The sequence below is a fragment of the Eurosta solidaginis genome, chromosome 4 (genome assembly GCF_040869045.1).
Source record: "Eurosta solidaginis isolate ZX-2024a chromosome 4, ASM4086904v1, whole genome shotgun sequence".
In the NCBI taxonomy this organism is placed as follows: Eukaryota; Metazoa; Arthropoda; class Insecta; order Diptera; family Tephritidae; genus Eurosta; species Eurosta solidaginis.
In genome coordinates this window covers 172,421,112-172,436,814 of record NC_090322.1, presented here as the reverse complement: position 1 = coordinate 172,436,814, position 15,703 = coordinate 172,421,112, and the positions used below count along the sequence as shown (strand labels likewise).

The following is a 15,703-nucleotide window of genomic DNA, read 5'->3' as shown; positions in this document are numbered from 1 at the left end:
GTATGCACTCCGTAAAGAAATAATAATGCTCGGTAAGCCCGTTGACCTTTGACACAAATAACATATTGTAACGAATATTAGCATCACTAATTGATACTCACATCAAAATAAAGCAAGTTGCCACTCCTGTGTACGTTAACAAATCAATCATCATTTACCCACATACATACAAGGCGACGGAGAGATACGCACAAACACATTTAATCATCAGCCGAAGTAGTACTCACATATAGATGGCTGGTAACCAAGCATGAAGTTCGCGAAGTTACTACATCTTAGGAGAAATGGGTGGACGAGACAACAGAGAGTATAAAAGCAGCGAGAGCTGAGTAGTCAGTAATCAGTTTTGATTTAAGCCCGCTATTGGTTGTGAAGTATAAGTGTTATTGTGAAGTACTATCAAAGTAGTCTAATAAAGACCATTTTGCATTATTGAATATTGCAGTTATTTATTCAACAGTTTAGCGATTCGAACGTTAGCAGAAGGTTTGGGATAAGCGGAATTTTCCAAAATTCTTTTGAGCTTACTATAAATCAAGGATGCCAACGAAATTTCTCTAATGGCTTCGTATGGCTCATAAGAGCATCACTTTATCTCGGTTTGGTTCCCAGCAGCATACGAAACATGCTTTGAATTGGGTTGGCTTCGCCATGGCACACACTCAAAGCAAACGATACAACAATCGATCGACATTCATTGACTGTTTGGCAGAAAATTGTTGTGAATGCGTATCTGCAGCCATACCTTTATATATTTTAGAGAATTTTTCGAACAAAATGTTTTATTTGGTGTGTTGTTTGGGACCATTTACGAACGCATGAGTTTTTATGGTACAAAATTCAAGTTTTGGGTGGAACATTTTTTCTTGTAATTCCGAGAAAGGTTGTAATCTTATGGTTGCTATCGTATGGCTCCGATGGCCAAGTCTTAAGAGAAATAGTCAAATTGGAGTGGCTGACGCTTTATTTAAATGAAAACTCTGCGTGGAATTAGGAGTTCAGGTACATTTTCTCCTACATGTTTAACGGAAAGTTGGTATTTAAATCTCTTAATCAGCTGCCATTTCAGTTTAGTTTAGAATCTAGATATTGTGGTTGATTTTCCTTTCCTAAGCCGGCTATCCTGATTCAGTGCGGGCTTAAGCAGTGGAATTTTTGTTTCAGCGTCTGGAAAGGATGAAGTGCGAAAACATTATCCCAGCTGTATTGAATAATTTAGGAAACATTGTAACAACGCGACATCAGGACGAACAAGGCAACAACTGTTTTGATTATACCTTGCAAATCTCGTCGTCGTCTTTTCTCACCCAAATGGGATTTGAACCCATACCCCTGCGATGATCGATTTGTTTACCAAAGACACTTGATCTCGACCAAAGCCACTTGCCTTCTTTTGCATATATTTATACTTCCGTACTAACATACTATGTATATTTGTAAGTTACGGATTTGTTCTTTGTGAATAGGTTTTGCATTATACTATTTTTAAAGCACAATAACTTAACCAAGAAACTTATTTGGTACTGTTAAGCGGGCTGTACCCAATTGCTTCATGTATGAAAATATCAAAAATTTATAAAACTCCAAAGAACGGCGAACTAACTGGAACTAACTGCCGAACTCTTCAAACACGTCAGTGAAGACTCCAACTTAACCAGAGAGATCAGATTATGTGAAAAGCAGTTCCTTGAACCAGACTACTTAATAATTAGCGTATCGAAACCTGTTAAATCTAATATCGACCAATTGACACACGATAAGCTAAATGTCTAAAAATGCCCATGATAAAAAAATGTACAAGGTCCACCTTTTTGTCGACTTAAAGCCGCTTTTGACAGTTCATTACGTTTATGCTGCTATGTCCGAAAATGTGTTCTCTATAAGGCCAATACGGCTTTGCCGCCAAATTACGTACGTTATGGAATACCAAAAATTCCTTCATGGTTAAGAATGAGCAATCCCAGGCATCGCTACCAAAGGAGACTTAAGATACAAGTTCAAAGAAAGATGACAGGTCAACGTCGAGTTTCGAATGAAATTGAAAATGGGTTCTATCCCATACTGCAGATATCAATGGCATTTAACTTTTATTGAAAGGAAACAGGAGTCCACATTGGATAAAAGAGGTTGGGGTTGATTTGATTCTCTTCGTGTTTCCAATTGGCGTGATTTATTGTTGTTTATTGCCACTTAATGATGAAGATCTGAAGATAGATCCTGTCTTTCCCTTTCGGATATCACTAGCGCAATAACCAATGACTTCGAGCTTCCATCGGGCTAAGGTGCTCGCGGTAAAGCTTGTCCGCTGCCCACATTCTTAACACTCGCCTAAACCTTCGGGGAGTGTTTCAGTAGAAAAAATTGTTTGCTTCAGAGTTTGGAGAAAGAGATTTCTTTTCAGCTCTTTGAAGACGATTTCTTTCACAATATTGAGTTATCTTCCATGCATCTACAAACACCTCAAACACCATTGAGTTATGGGCATAAGTGAAGGTTAGTATTCCCGACGAGCGCTTGGCATTCAGAACGGGCCAGAAGTTATTCAACAAGTGCCAGATCGGGTTAGGAGATCCGCTCGGACTTGGTACCGGAACATACCGGATCTGCATCCGGCAAAGGACCATCAACTCGATAACACTCCCCAAGGCCTTCGGCGAGTGCCCTTATCGCTACAACAACAACAACAAAAGAATCGGCTTGACCACCATATCATTCAGCTAGTGTACCACCCTTGCAGAGATGACATCAGTACAAGTGACCGAGGCATTCCTAGCACTGTCCGCTATATTAAAATTCCACAATATTTTGCTGTCAAGGATAATTCTAACGTACTTGACCTTATCCGATAGTACCACTGATACTCCACCAATGGAAAATAGGTTGAATATAAGGTTCTCGTAAGTCTTCATAAATAGTTCGCAGACTCCTGCATTCAAAAAAGTTTCTAAAAATTCGAGCAAACGAAGACAAAATTAGATTGAATTTGCGCCATAGAAACGCTTCGCTTAATCTAGACAAGTAATTTTCTCAAAAACTGACACTTTTTACCGTGGTAAGGTGGTAGCGTGCTCCGTCTATTTATGATTTGGCAAACACTCCGAGTGTATTTCCGTGATGAAAAGCTGTTTAGTGAAAATTCATCTGCCTTGCAGATGCTGCTCGTAGTCGACGTAAAACTTGTAGAACAAGTTACGCCAAATTTTAGAAAAAATTAAAAGGAGCATTAAATTGGAAGAGAACCTCGGCCTTAAATCTCCTCGGAGGTTATGGTGCCGTGTACTAATTAATAGAAATAATTTTCTTAAAAATGGGGTAAATTGTATATATGGGTCGATTTGTATGGACGAAAGTTAACCGATATCGCGCCATCGATTTTTCGATAGGATTTGGGCTCAGGAAAAAAGTTCCACTAAGCATACCCAAAAAAATAATTTTCGAGCCTGCGAAATTTCATTTTTTTACTTTTTTTGGACTTTGATTTTTAAGGTTTTTTTTATGAACTACTAAAAAAAATTTCATTTGATTGTAAAATTTTCATTTAAAAAAAAAAATTTTTTTTTCAAAAAACTTTTATCGACGTTTTCAGCAGAAATGTTTGGGTCGGACAGGGTATACAATTTTTCTGGTAGGTCATGAAAAAACCTTAAAAATCAAAGTCGAAAAAAAGTCAAAAAAATAAAATTTCGCAGGCTCGAAAATTATTTTTTTGGGTATACGTAGTGGAACTTTTTTTTCCTGAGCCCAAATCCTATCGTCCTTCAAAATATTAATAAAGTTAATAAAATTTTCCAAAAATAACAATCAAAGACATTTTTCAGAAAAGCACTTATAAAGTTAATATTGTTGAATGGAATCCGGCGATCTCATTTTGGTATCCGGCGAATACAATCGTACGTCCCCTGGTAATAACCCAACTTCGTCCTAACTCAACTTTTGTTGTTGCCATAGATATGACGATTTTTGACGATTTTTTGGGCGGCGTCTGACGACTTGGAAAAACAAATATATGACAACGCTGCATGTACATGTCAAATTAATGAAACGTTTTTTCTTTCAAATTCGTACTGCGTACGCCTTGTCATCGTACCCTCTCTTCATAAAGTCACGGAAGGTCCTGACGAAAATTAGGTGGCCGTCAGCAAGGGTCAACAATTGGTGATGTAGGCGAGCACCTTAACTCCATACCATGGCGGTTTCAACTTAACGAAAATGAAATAAGTATCTTCACAATCATAAAGGTGTCTAACACAAGCTAACAGTGACTCTTACATGAGTATAGACACGAGCTCAATTGATTATTAGCTTAGCCAATCAGGCACATTGTAATGGAATTGTGTGCACACTTGGTATAAAAACGCGATCATCTATGTATATACCGATCGTCCGACTGGTGTATAATCAATCCAACCCCTTCTACCGGACCTCACTTAACACATGCAAATTAACTTCTTGCATGGGCGCACACCCTCACAATATTTTGATATCAATTTTATTACTCTAAAAAAATGTTATTTCAGCACTTAAAAATTTAATTGAAATTCTTTCATATTTTACCAACTACTAAGATTTCAAACTAAACTCGTGTATTTACAACTCTTTAAGCTGCGCTAAGCTGAGACGATAAAGCTGTAAAAGCGGTTCTGCAGTACCATAAAATCATTGAAAAATAACAGCTGTAAATACCGACCTACCTACAATACAACACCGAGCAGCAGAGTTTTTAATCGAGTTCGAGCAAATCGCGCGCGTCTATCATACACGTAAGCAAGTTTTCCGCTGACTGAATAGTAAATTTTTTTTTAATAAATACAAAATTTAGGTATACATATGTAAGTCGATGTTAGGGTCGAGATCGTAGCCAAGTTATGTATATTAATGTGTTTATATGTGTGTGTTAACCAACTTGCTTGTATTGTGGTGGTAGTTGCTGAGTAGTAATAGAGTTAATGGTATCTCGATGTTGACGCTATAAAAAAGTCAGTTATATGTAATGCAACAACAACAAAAAGGCCATAAAGTCATTGCGACGATAACAATGAATTAAAGATATCAGGAAATAGCGCCGCTCTGCCAGAAATACGCAATATGTGAGCATATCAATGGCAGTGCGTTCACACACACACACATGGGAATACGTTAGCGTGGCTCTTAGCTATATGGAACAAATAAAATTTTAGTGGCGGTCTCAATCCAGTGAGGGAGCCAGCTAACATATAATATTAAGAAACCAATCGGAGTCATATTGACCTATGAATATTTTAGTTTCCTATATCGCTAATTATTTTTGACCAAGCATCAGCATATGTTTCAATTCCCAGCGAGTTAGGGGACTTAGAATACATTCGCGGTAGCTATTTCTGTCATAAGAGGCGACTAAATTCCTTTCAAGGCGATGTCAGCGCAATTTATAACTTCTCAAACCGAATTGTCACAGGTAACAGGTGCGCAAAAATACATACTTTTACAAAGGACTTAGGCGGTTATTCCTTATGACTATATGGTACTAAATGTTGCATACTTTCAGCGCACTTGATACTGTTTTAGGTTGGAATTTGGGGTAGGTCTGCCACTAGGCATGAGAATGCGTATACCCGTTCTACCAGGGGCTACCCGCGCCTATACACATTCTTTGCCCCTTTAACATTGCCTTGTCATTGAAAGTGTCGTCGTCCTGCACACTTCTACTCAACATACTCAACTTGCCTTGAAGAATAGGGCGTTTTCGAGCTGCAGTAGTTGCAGCAGTGTTACTTTTTATGACAGAACATCACGTTCTTCGGCAAAGTTTGAGCAACATTGGCAACATCGCTCGTTCATTGAATGTAATGTGACAATCTATTGATCATCACAAGCAAATCAAACTCAACATAAAAATTTTTGTTACGCTTTGCAACACATTATCAACTTGAGTATCAGCAACATTTCATCAATTAGAACACTTTAGCAGTACTGCTACTCGAACACGCCCATATCCACGGAAAACGCTTGATAATTGATATGTCAATAATGCCATAAGCAAGTGTTATTCGAATTCGGTTCCTTGCCACTGACAACATTTAAGCCAGTCTTATGATGCGCTGGTGTATCAACAGGCCGATAACCAACGGGACTGGGTCAATTCTTTTTTAGTACTCCAGGCTCCACCTATTTAAACTTGTCACTTAAGCTGTAAAGATTTTTATTTCGTTTCTTTTAGGAAATATTCTAGAACTTAAGTTTATCATCCCAAATCGGGGGTTTTCACAGCAAAATGCGTAGCTGCAAAACTGCCAATACCTCAGAGTCCAAGCGCTCAGGTGCCTCGCACTTCCAACCCCCCCCCCCCCCCCCCCCCCCCCCCGGAATCTGTTTTAAAAGAACAAATCAAAAATAAAACAATACATAATCCTTCCAAAGAATTTACTCGACTCTATGCCACGTATGCTTGTCCGTCCTCGAACTCCAAAATATTTTGATGTCACTTCTACCGGACTGTATGTAATATTTGTTCCAAATATGAGCCAAATCGGACCACAAATACGATTTTTTTGAAATATTTCGATCCATTCCCCACCTATCGGAGTTTTTTTTTCTTATTATGGAATTGTCATCGAGTTCTGAACTATATTCGATGTTTCAAGCTTGTATCTTATTGGGAAGTCACTTAAATATTAATTACAAAATTCGTGCCGGCCATCCAGCCAGCCAGCCAGCCTGTTAAGTCAAGCTAAATAAAACCGTTTAAAAAGGACAAATGTCTTAAACAATAATAATAAATTTATATTAAAATAAGTTGGATATAAGTCCAACATATGTTCTGCACACCCGTTCTAATATGCGAATATCAAATTAAATAACAAAAAATTTATCAGTAAAACCGAATCGTAAAAACCAGCACACTTAACTCATACTTAGACTGAGGATCCTGAAAGTGGATTAGTGGTCGTGTCAGCTGAGCAGCGTTAAATGCTACTACAACACAAAGGGATTTCTTTTTATTTATATAGACAGAAAAAACTTTTCTCAACCTAGTTTTAGAGGTTATACGCATTTTTTTAGTGTTTCAGACCAAACATACGAAACTTTTGAAAAATATAAGCCACTCTAGAGTACATACATTGAATGTGTGATATTGTTTGTATTTATATGGCGAGAATACATTCATAAAAGTTAATATGAACTCTAAAAAATGTTACTGTACTAGGGTTGCATAATAAGTTTCATGACTTGGGCTATGTAAGTGAGTACGAAGTAGGCAATTGAAGAGTAGCCGAGTAAAGATCACAAGTATCTCATCATATATGGCTTGGTTTAGAAATTTTCCGGTTAGATTTTTTCAATTTCAAAATTACAGTGGTTGATATGGCAACGTTTGGTGATGATTTTACAACCAATTAAAAGTTGACGTTTTGTACTTAACTTGAAGTAAGTTACTTTCCTGCTTATTAGCTGATAGCTTTATTTAGCAATTGATAATATTTCGTACAGGGTATAGATAAATAACGAGCCATGATCTCCGATCACATATCTCAGTAGGTTCGTATAAAGAGAATATTTCAACGGACAGTAAAACTATTTTCACATCTATTTGGCGAAGGAAAGTTTTGGAGCAGCCCACTTATATTTTAAAGTCAAAGCGTGAAATATAAGAAGCCGAATAGAGGAATGCGACGCCAAGTCATAAATACGCCACTTTTTTACAATTGCATATACAAATCTAAGGTACTCATATATACAGACGTATATATATGTATGTGCAAAAATTGTTATGTAAGTTTGTGCGGAACACATTTGAAGTAAGATTAAGGTCACAGAAGTTAGAAACCATCGGCAAAATGTATATGAGTAGTGTGCAATGTTATTAAAATTTAAGTAGGATGATTTAACTATACTCTGGTAGTAGTACTAATGTTAAAACAACAACAATCTAAGAGGTCCTTAGATAGATAGGAGGTCGGCTTGGATGAGGTGCTGTGAAGAAGATGGGGCACAATAGATCAATGGTCGCAGTGCGATCTTGAATTAATTATCTATCTAAGAGGTCCCTAAGTATAGTTTATCTTCTTATGTGGACCCTGGTCATAGACGAGCTTTACAAGTCGCTCATCATACCTGTCCTGATGTAAAGCTCGGAATCATGGACAGTGTCGATAGAAGATGAGCTGGCTCTTGGAGTCCTCGAGAAAAAAGTTCTCCGGAAGAAGTATGGTTCTGCTAGTGACGCCGACGGTAAGTATCGAAAGAAGTATAATGATCAGCTATATAAGCTTTACGCAGATATAGAGATAGTGCAGCGAATAAAAGCCCATAAGCTTCGCTGCCTCGATCATGTTATGCGAATGGAGGAAGAAGCTCCGGTCAAGAAAGTATTTCAGTGGACACCACAGTTTGGAAGCAGGGGCAAGGTAACCCTCCAATGATTTGCGAGAGGAAGGTGGACAAGTACCCTTTGTTCTGGCGATTGGCGGCAGTAATCGCGTGACAGGGAAAGATGGTGTGAGTGAATGATGATGATGGCCATAGTTGAGCTCGTGCACAATATCCCAAGCAAGACGATAGTTTCATAGCGATGTAGTCGCTTTTATTGGCAAGAGTGATTCTTCGCTGGATGTTGTTGTTTGTGTAAATGCTGGTTCCCTAATAAACGGAGTCTTTAACTATTTCCAAATTATGGGTGCCAACAGTGGGCAAGTGTTAGTGAAATTAAAAGGGACAGTTGTTGTTGTAGCGATAAAGACACTCCCAGAAGGGAGTGTTATCGACGCTGATGGTCTTTTGCCGGATATAGATGCGGAACGTTCCTTGGCATATGTAAGTGTTACTTAGTACGGTAACAAGCACCATTAGGGTACAAGCCCGAACATCTCGGAAACGATTTAATATTTGAACTTTCTAGGCCATCTGTGAGGGAAGGAATTTGCGGTCGCCTGGGCCTTGGCTGCTAAAACAACAGAATTAGCTATGGGTAGATGAGGTTGACAATTGAGTTGGTGAAGCTATAAATTGCGCTGCACAACCCTTTGAATCATTCGAGTATTTTAGTCGCCTCTTACGACAGGCATAACTATTATTCTATGCCCGCTAACCCACTGGGGTCACCCCTCAGAGTGGGGTTCTCACCTAAAAGTGAGTATATTTTTTACGACATATAGAGAGTTTTTTAAGACTGGTCTTTGAAAGGAAAAAAACCCCAAAAAGAGCTGAAGTCTCTTCGAATCACCGTGGAATAAAAACCATGCTGGAAGAGTTATGTATATGCGTTGAGTAAATAACTAATAGCGTTTTTTCTGGCAAAAGTGTTTCGCTTTTTGGAAGCTGTGCGAGGGGTGTAAATATAATTTGTTCTATTCTAAAAAACAGGCAACGACTTTACGGGGTATTTCGTTCTTTTGTGAAAAAAGTTACGTGCTCGCAACGCAAAAGCGTTACACTTTTACGCTGCATAAAATGAATGTGTGGCAGTGTAACCATGCCAAGCCAGCTGATCGTTACAATTTATTTTCGTAACTTCATAAAGGGCCGTTTAAACTTGACGTATCCATATCCAACAATAAAACAGCTGATCCAACCAACCTTATGGAAATCAATGTAATTGGTCAATGGTGCCATACCACAACGCTAACGCCATAACCATACCAACCTAACTATTGATAGTCATATATAAGACCAACTGAACCTTAATCAGGTTATGCTACGCCTCACATTTTTAGAAATTTCACGCGCCCAACGCTTTTATTTAATTGTCTGATCAACGCCCTAAATTGATGAGGAGTTTGATGACTAGTTCCTAGGACATACCTAATTATTTTCTAGCTTTTAGTATTATTATTACTTAATGTAAATATTGTTTTCAATAAAATCGGTTAACTAAAAATTTTTTTTTAACTATTTTATTTTAAAGCTTTTAGTCTTTATTTAATTGCCTATTATTTCTTATTCTATTTAGTTCATTTAGTGACTCATTATTACCAAGGCTCTTTCCTGACAATTTGTTACAATCTAAGTTCTCAATACAAAATCCTTCTAAAGACTTTACTCGACTCAGCGCCACGTATGCTTGTCCCTCCTCGAACTCCAAAGTATTTTAATGTCACTTCTACCGGACACTGTATGTAAAATTTGTTCCAAATATGGGCCAAATCGGACCACAAATATGATTTTTTTAATATATCGATCCTTGCGCCACCTGCCGGTGATTTTTTCATAGGTCGCTTTCTATTCTTGTAGGTATTATGTGTTCCAAATATGAGCCAAATCGGACCACAAACCTGATTTTTTTGAATATCTCGATCCTTGCGTCACCTGGCGGCGAGTTTTTGCATACGTCACTTTCTATTCATGTATGTATTATGTGTTCCAAATATGAGCCAAATCGGACCACTAATACGATTTTTTGCATATATCGATCCTTGCGCCACCTAGCGGTGATTTTTTTCTTATTATTGCATTTTCATCGGATTCTGAACTATATTTAAAGTTTCAAGCTTGTCGCTTATGGGGAAGTTACTTAAATTTCAATTACAAAATTCGTGCCAGCCAGCCAACCAGCCTGTCAAGTCAAGCTAAATAAAATCGTTTAAAAATATGGTTAAGACTATGGCGTTATGTTAACTTTTGCAGGCAATAATTGCTAATGAATTTTTATTATTATTGGCAACGCGCTTGTGAGAATCAGCTGATACAATGGGTAGACATTTATGTTCCTTTCGTGCACTATAAAAGTTGAAACTTTTCAAGGGTAGGAGTAACTCTATTAAGGTTTTGCCATTTATGTATTTAGGTAAAAAATTTTTTAGAAAAGAAACCGCTATAAGATCATCTAAATCGCTTTGTATTGCTGCGGCCGATTATGGAGGTGCCATTTGTGCTATCTCCTTAAGTCGTTCGGAAGCTGTAGGTCGTGTTTTCACGAAGTGTCTGCTGGCTTGAGTCTTAAGCTAGCAGACACTCCAGTTTCTCGGAACCGGACGCAGCTTTAAATTTTTTTTGCGGTATTAAATTGCCAATAAATGTAATATCAATTATCCAAATCGTTCGGAAGTCGTAGGTCGTGTTTTCACGAAGTGTCTGCTGGCTTGAGTCTTAAGCTAGTAGACACTCCCGTTTCTCGGAACCGGACGCAGCTTTAAATTTTTTTTTGCGGTATTAAATTGCCAATAAATGTAATATCAATTATCCAAGTCGTTCGGAAGTCGTAGGTCGTGTTTTCACGAAGTGTCTGCTGGCTTGAGTCTTAAGCTAGCAGACACTCCCGGTTTTCGGAACCGGACGCAGCTTTAAATTTTTTTTGCGGTATTAAATTGCCAATAAATGTAATATCAATTATCCAAATCGTTCGGAAGTCGTAGGTCGTGTTTTCACTAAGTGTCTGCTGGCTTGAGTCTTAAGCTAGCAGACACTCCCGTTTCTCGGAACCGATTTAAATTTGTTTTTGCGGTATTAAATTGCCAATAAATGTAATATCAATTATCCAAGTCGTTCGGAAGCTGTAGGTCGTGTTTTCACGAAGTGTCTGCTGGCTTGAGTCTTAAGCTAGCAGACACTCCCGTTTCTCGGAACCGGACGCAGCTTTATATTTTTTTTGCGGTATTAAATTGCCAATAAATGTAATATCAATTATCCAAGTCGTTCGGAAGTCGTAGGTCGTGTTTTCACGAAGTGTCTGCTGGCTTGAGTCTTAAGCTAGCAGACACTCCCGTTTCTCGGAACCGGACGCAGCTTTAACTATTTTTTGCGGTATTAAATTGCCAATAAATGTAATATCAATTATCCAAATCGTTCGGAAGTCGTAGGTCGTGTTTTCACGAAGTGTCTGCTGGCTTGAGTCTTAAGCTAGCAGACACTCCCGTTTCTCGGAACCGGACGCAGCTTTAAATTTTTTTTTGCGGTATTAAATTGCCAATAAATGAGGTATAAATTATTTAATATATAATATTGTCGTTTACTATAGTGTGTCTGCCACCTTAATAGGACCCTAAAGATGGGTCACCATAACAGATTTCTGTTATCGACAACGTTTTTAGCGGACATTTTTGGGTCGGACAGGGTATACATGAAAATTTTACAATCAAATGAAAATTTTTTTAGTAGGTCATGAAAAAAAACCTTAAAAATCAAAGGCGAAAAAAACTCAAAAAAAATGTAATTTCGCAGGCTCGAAAATTATTTTTATGGGTATGCGTATTGGAACTTGTTTTTTCTGAGCCCAAATCCTATCGAAAAATCGATGGCGCTATATCGGTTAATAAATCGGCCCACCCTAATGTGCATATCTGCACACCACAGCATAGTAATAGAAGTAGCCTCGTTGATAAATTCCTACAATTTCATGCCCACAAAAACATTGTTTGTTAAATATTGCTGTACTTTTTATATATTTCGTATAAGCAGAGCTATAAAACGGGTTTGAACCGAACCGGCACATATAGCACATTTCTAACTAGGTAAAGCTATACAAACACTAAGTTGGCCTCAACGAAGGCACGACATCTGAGGTGTGTTCTCGTAAAAGCAAGTAAGTGAAGAAATAATAGCACAGTGGTGGCTATACTCCGCGCTCGAGCACCTCCAGCTGATGAGTTTGATTCTAATTAGTTCCAAATGAATACGGTGATTTCACATTGTAGTGTAAACTTGTTCTACTATAAGTAACACATCAGTATAACGAACCAATAACAATAAATCGGGTAACCCTCAAATTCGTCAGAGTATAATCATTCTTGCCAAGTCTTACATTGGACTGTACTGACGTTATCTTGACGGAAAACTGTCAAAAGCTAATGTGAGAGTATTCAAGCCGTTGACGTGCCTTATGCAAACATAAACAGTGTGTAGCGAATACAAGCCGAAAAAGCTTCGCTGGTAACGTCATGTTATACGAATGGACGAAACTGGTGTTCCTATCGGCTATCGATTTAGGCAGCTGTGAAAAAGTCGCAAAAGCCCATTTAATGTTAATTTGTTGTGGGAAAGAATAACTTCATTTTTTCTAGGATGGAGGGAGCTTTACAATTTTCCTTTTATTTCCTACGGACGCAAAGAAGGTTCGATCCGAATAGGGAATTTATAGATAGCTAATTTACTTAAGATTACGAAATCTGCCCCAACTGTCACCTATTATCAAAACTTATTGAAAACTCGATGGTTAAATACAAACAAATATTTTCCCCTCTCCTACGAAGTCGGATATATTAAATGCATTATTTAACGTAAGTACCTGCCAATGATGCCCTAAGCTCATGGTGCCCAAAAACACAACGGATCTAATTGTATATAAATCACCAATCCAACGAAGGCTACTTGCTATGTCAAGCATTTCAAATTCCATTGGTAATTGGTACCGTTGATTGATAAGGAATACCTCAGTCCACTCCACCGCCAGTTTCATCAGATGCAAGATATAGTTCTCGAAAAGCAATACAAGTAGGTGCTGAGCAAAGTGAACAAGCTTTTCTGAAAACCGGAGTAACAATCGAAGCTGTAACTAGCCGAATCACAACTAAAGGAGTAATGTCCTAAAGTATCCAGAATATGAAATGTTTCCGTATAATGTATCCATCTCTTAGGTAAATCAAGAGGCTGTTGTTCGACATTATTTAACGTTTTAGCATAGCCCAAAGCAGTTTCAAAAACTTCAAAAAGAAGATTGAGCACTAAATCACACACTTTTCCCCACTCTTTCAATTATCGATTGTTATCAGCAAGCGATAGGCATCTGCGTGAACCATTTAACTCCCAAATTGCAATATTTACAATTTATGGATGTGATCAACATTTTCCCTGACCTTGAATGAAGATTCTGTTGGGACTATTTATGAATAATCCAGAATAGTTAAAGTGGCCGCTTTACCTTTAATGATATAACCCCCAAGATAGAGCTGCATTGACAACTTAAAGAGTAGAGGAAATGGCTTTGCCCCTAGTGACGCATCACTAAGAGAAGGCTTTATTGTAAACTTTATCAAAAGTGAACTCTCCTCGCATTTGAGGTAAAACCACAGCTACAGCGAAAGCTTCCAACTAAGGACTGCTCCCACAAACTGGAGATGAGATCTTACCGCATTTGGATATTAACCACAGCCACCACGATGCTCCCGAAGAGCCTTTCCTGAATGAGCAAAACGGAGCAAGCTCCGCGGGCTCTCTGCTCACCGTGGTACAAAAATTAAAGTCTTTAGTCAGACTTTCGTAGCCGAAGCTACTACCGGTATCCACCAACTCCGGACCGGTGGGTGGCCTAGAAAGTCGCATAAACAACTAAATTAACAGCTTCTTAAAGCGTCGTTAACCAGCCGCCATCCACTTACAAGCCGTGTGACCGATATCCTGCAACTCAAATCGTAAATCGGGGTTCTCTTATATGCCATAAACATATTTTACATACGGACATGATATCGAGTAAAAATTAGTTTCTTGTTCGCCTATCACACGACGGTCCTGTGTGCAAGGCTCGGAAAAAGTACATCAATTTACTTTGGGAGGAGTTCTTCTAAGCGGGGTCGCCCATCGATAGTGGTTTGGCAAACAGGAAAAGCTTCTCAGAGCTAATTCATTTTCCATGCATATGTCATTCGGATTCGGCATGAAGGTCCCATTCCGCCAGTTTTGAGGAATAATTAAAAGGAGGACGACGCAAATTGGAAGAGATGCTCTGCCTAAATCTTCGCGCCTTGTATTTTTCTTTTGTTCTAAACTGTTTCAACCTTTATAGTATATTTATATTGGGATCGGTTTGCGGCGCTGATTATAAGTAAGTACTCACTCTTATCTAAAAAGAATAAATCTTTTTAAGTTTGATTTTCCTAAGATATGTATATCTCAACTACCTCTGAACTTTTCAATATTCTTCAGAGTATATATCTATAGGCTTACATCTATATATATAAAAATCAAATTCTATGTGTGTGTGTGTTCGCTATGGAAACGTATTTCCCACACTTCAATCATCACCAAATTTTGGTTATGGTTCTTTCGATCAATGGGAAGGTTTTAGGCTAAAAATAATTTCGATATATAAAAGGGGCGTGGCACCTCCCATACAAATGGAATCTTTGGTACTGCATAACTTTGAAGGTATAAATGCCAGAACATTGAAATTCAGTAAGGACGGACCAAGAAAATGCGGAATTGGGAAAAAAGGGGCATGGCACCTCCCATACAAATGGAATCTTTGGTACTGCATAACTTTGAAGGTATAAATGCCAGAACATTGAAATTCAGTAAGGAGTTATATGAGGTCAATCCCTAACACCACCAAGAAAATATGGAATTGGGAAAAAGGGGGCGTGGCACCTCCCATACAAATGGAATATATTATACTACATATATCTGGATGTCGTAATAGTAGGATAGTTAAAATTGGTAAGGAGCTATGTGACGTTAAGTCCTAACACCTCCAGTAAAATGTGGAATGGGGAAAACTATGGCTGCCGTACAAACTTAAGTTATTTTAACACCTAAAGTTTGACTGCATTGTTGAATTTGGCTGTTATGCCTTTTGGACATTTCTGTGTGTGTGTTCCCTATGAAAACGTGTGTGCCATACTTCGATCATCACCAAATTTTGGCTGTAGGTTCCTTCGATCAAGACGAAAGTTTTTCATATTTCAGAATTAAGAAATTTAGATTTAAAATTTTAAATTTTAGTTTTTAGATTCTAACTAAACATATTGTATAAGTGTTGTTTCTTGTTGTGTTTAATGTTGTTACACGTAAATTTGTTAAT

The 15,703-nt window shown here is 38.1% G+C and overlaps 1 protein-coding gene across 6 annotated transcripts in view; it reads right to left on the bottom strand.

Moving 5' to 3' along the window:
- Moe (Moesin) overlaps positions 1 to 15,703 on the bottom strand; it is a 274,557-nt gene that overhangs the window by 176,044 nt on the left and 82,810 nt on the right. The window contains exon 1 of one of the 6 annotated variants that reach the window (XM_067783790.1): positions 4,692 to 4,764. The exons of the other annotated variants lie outside the window; for them this stretch is intronic. The gene's annotated coding sequence lies outside the window, so the exon portion shown is untranslated. Of the gene's footprint in view, positions 1 to 4,691; positions 4,765 to 15,703 lie in introns of those variants that run through there. 6 annotated transcript variants of the gene reach the window in all.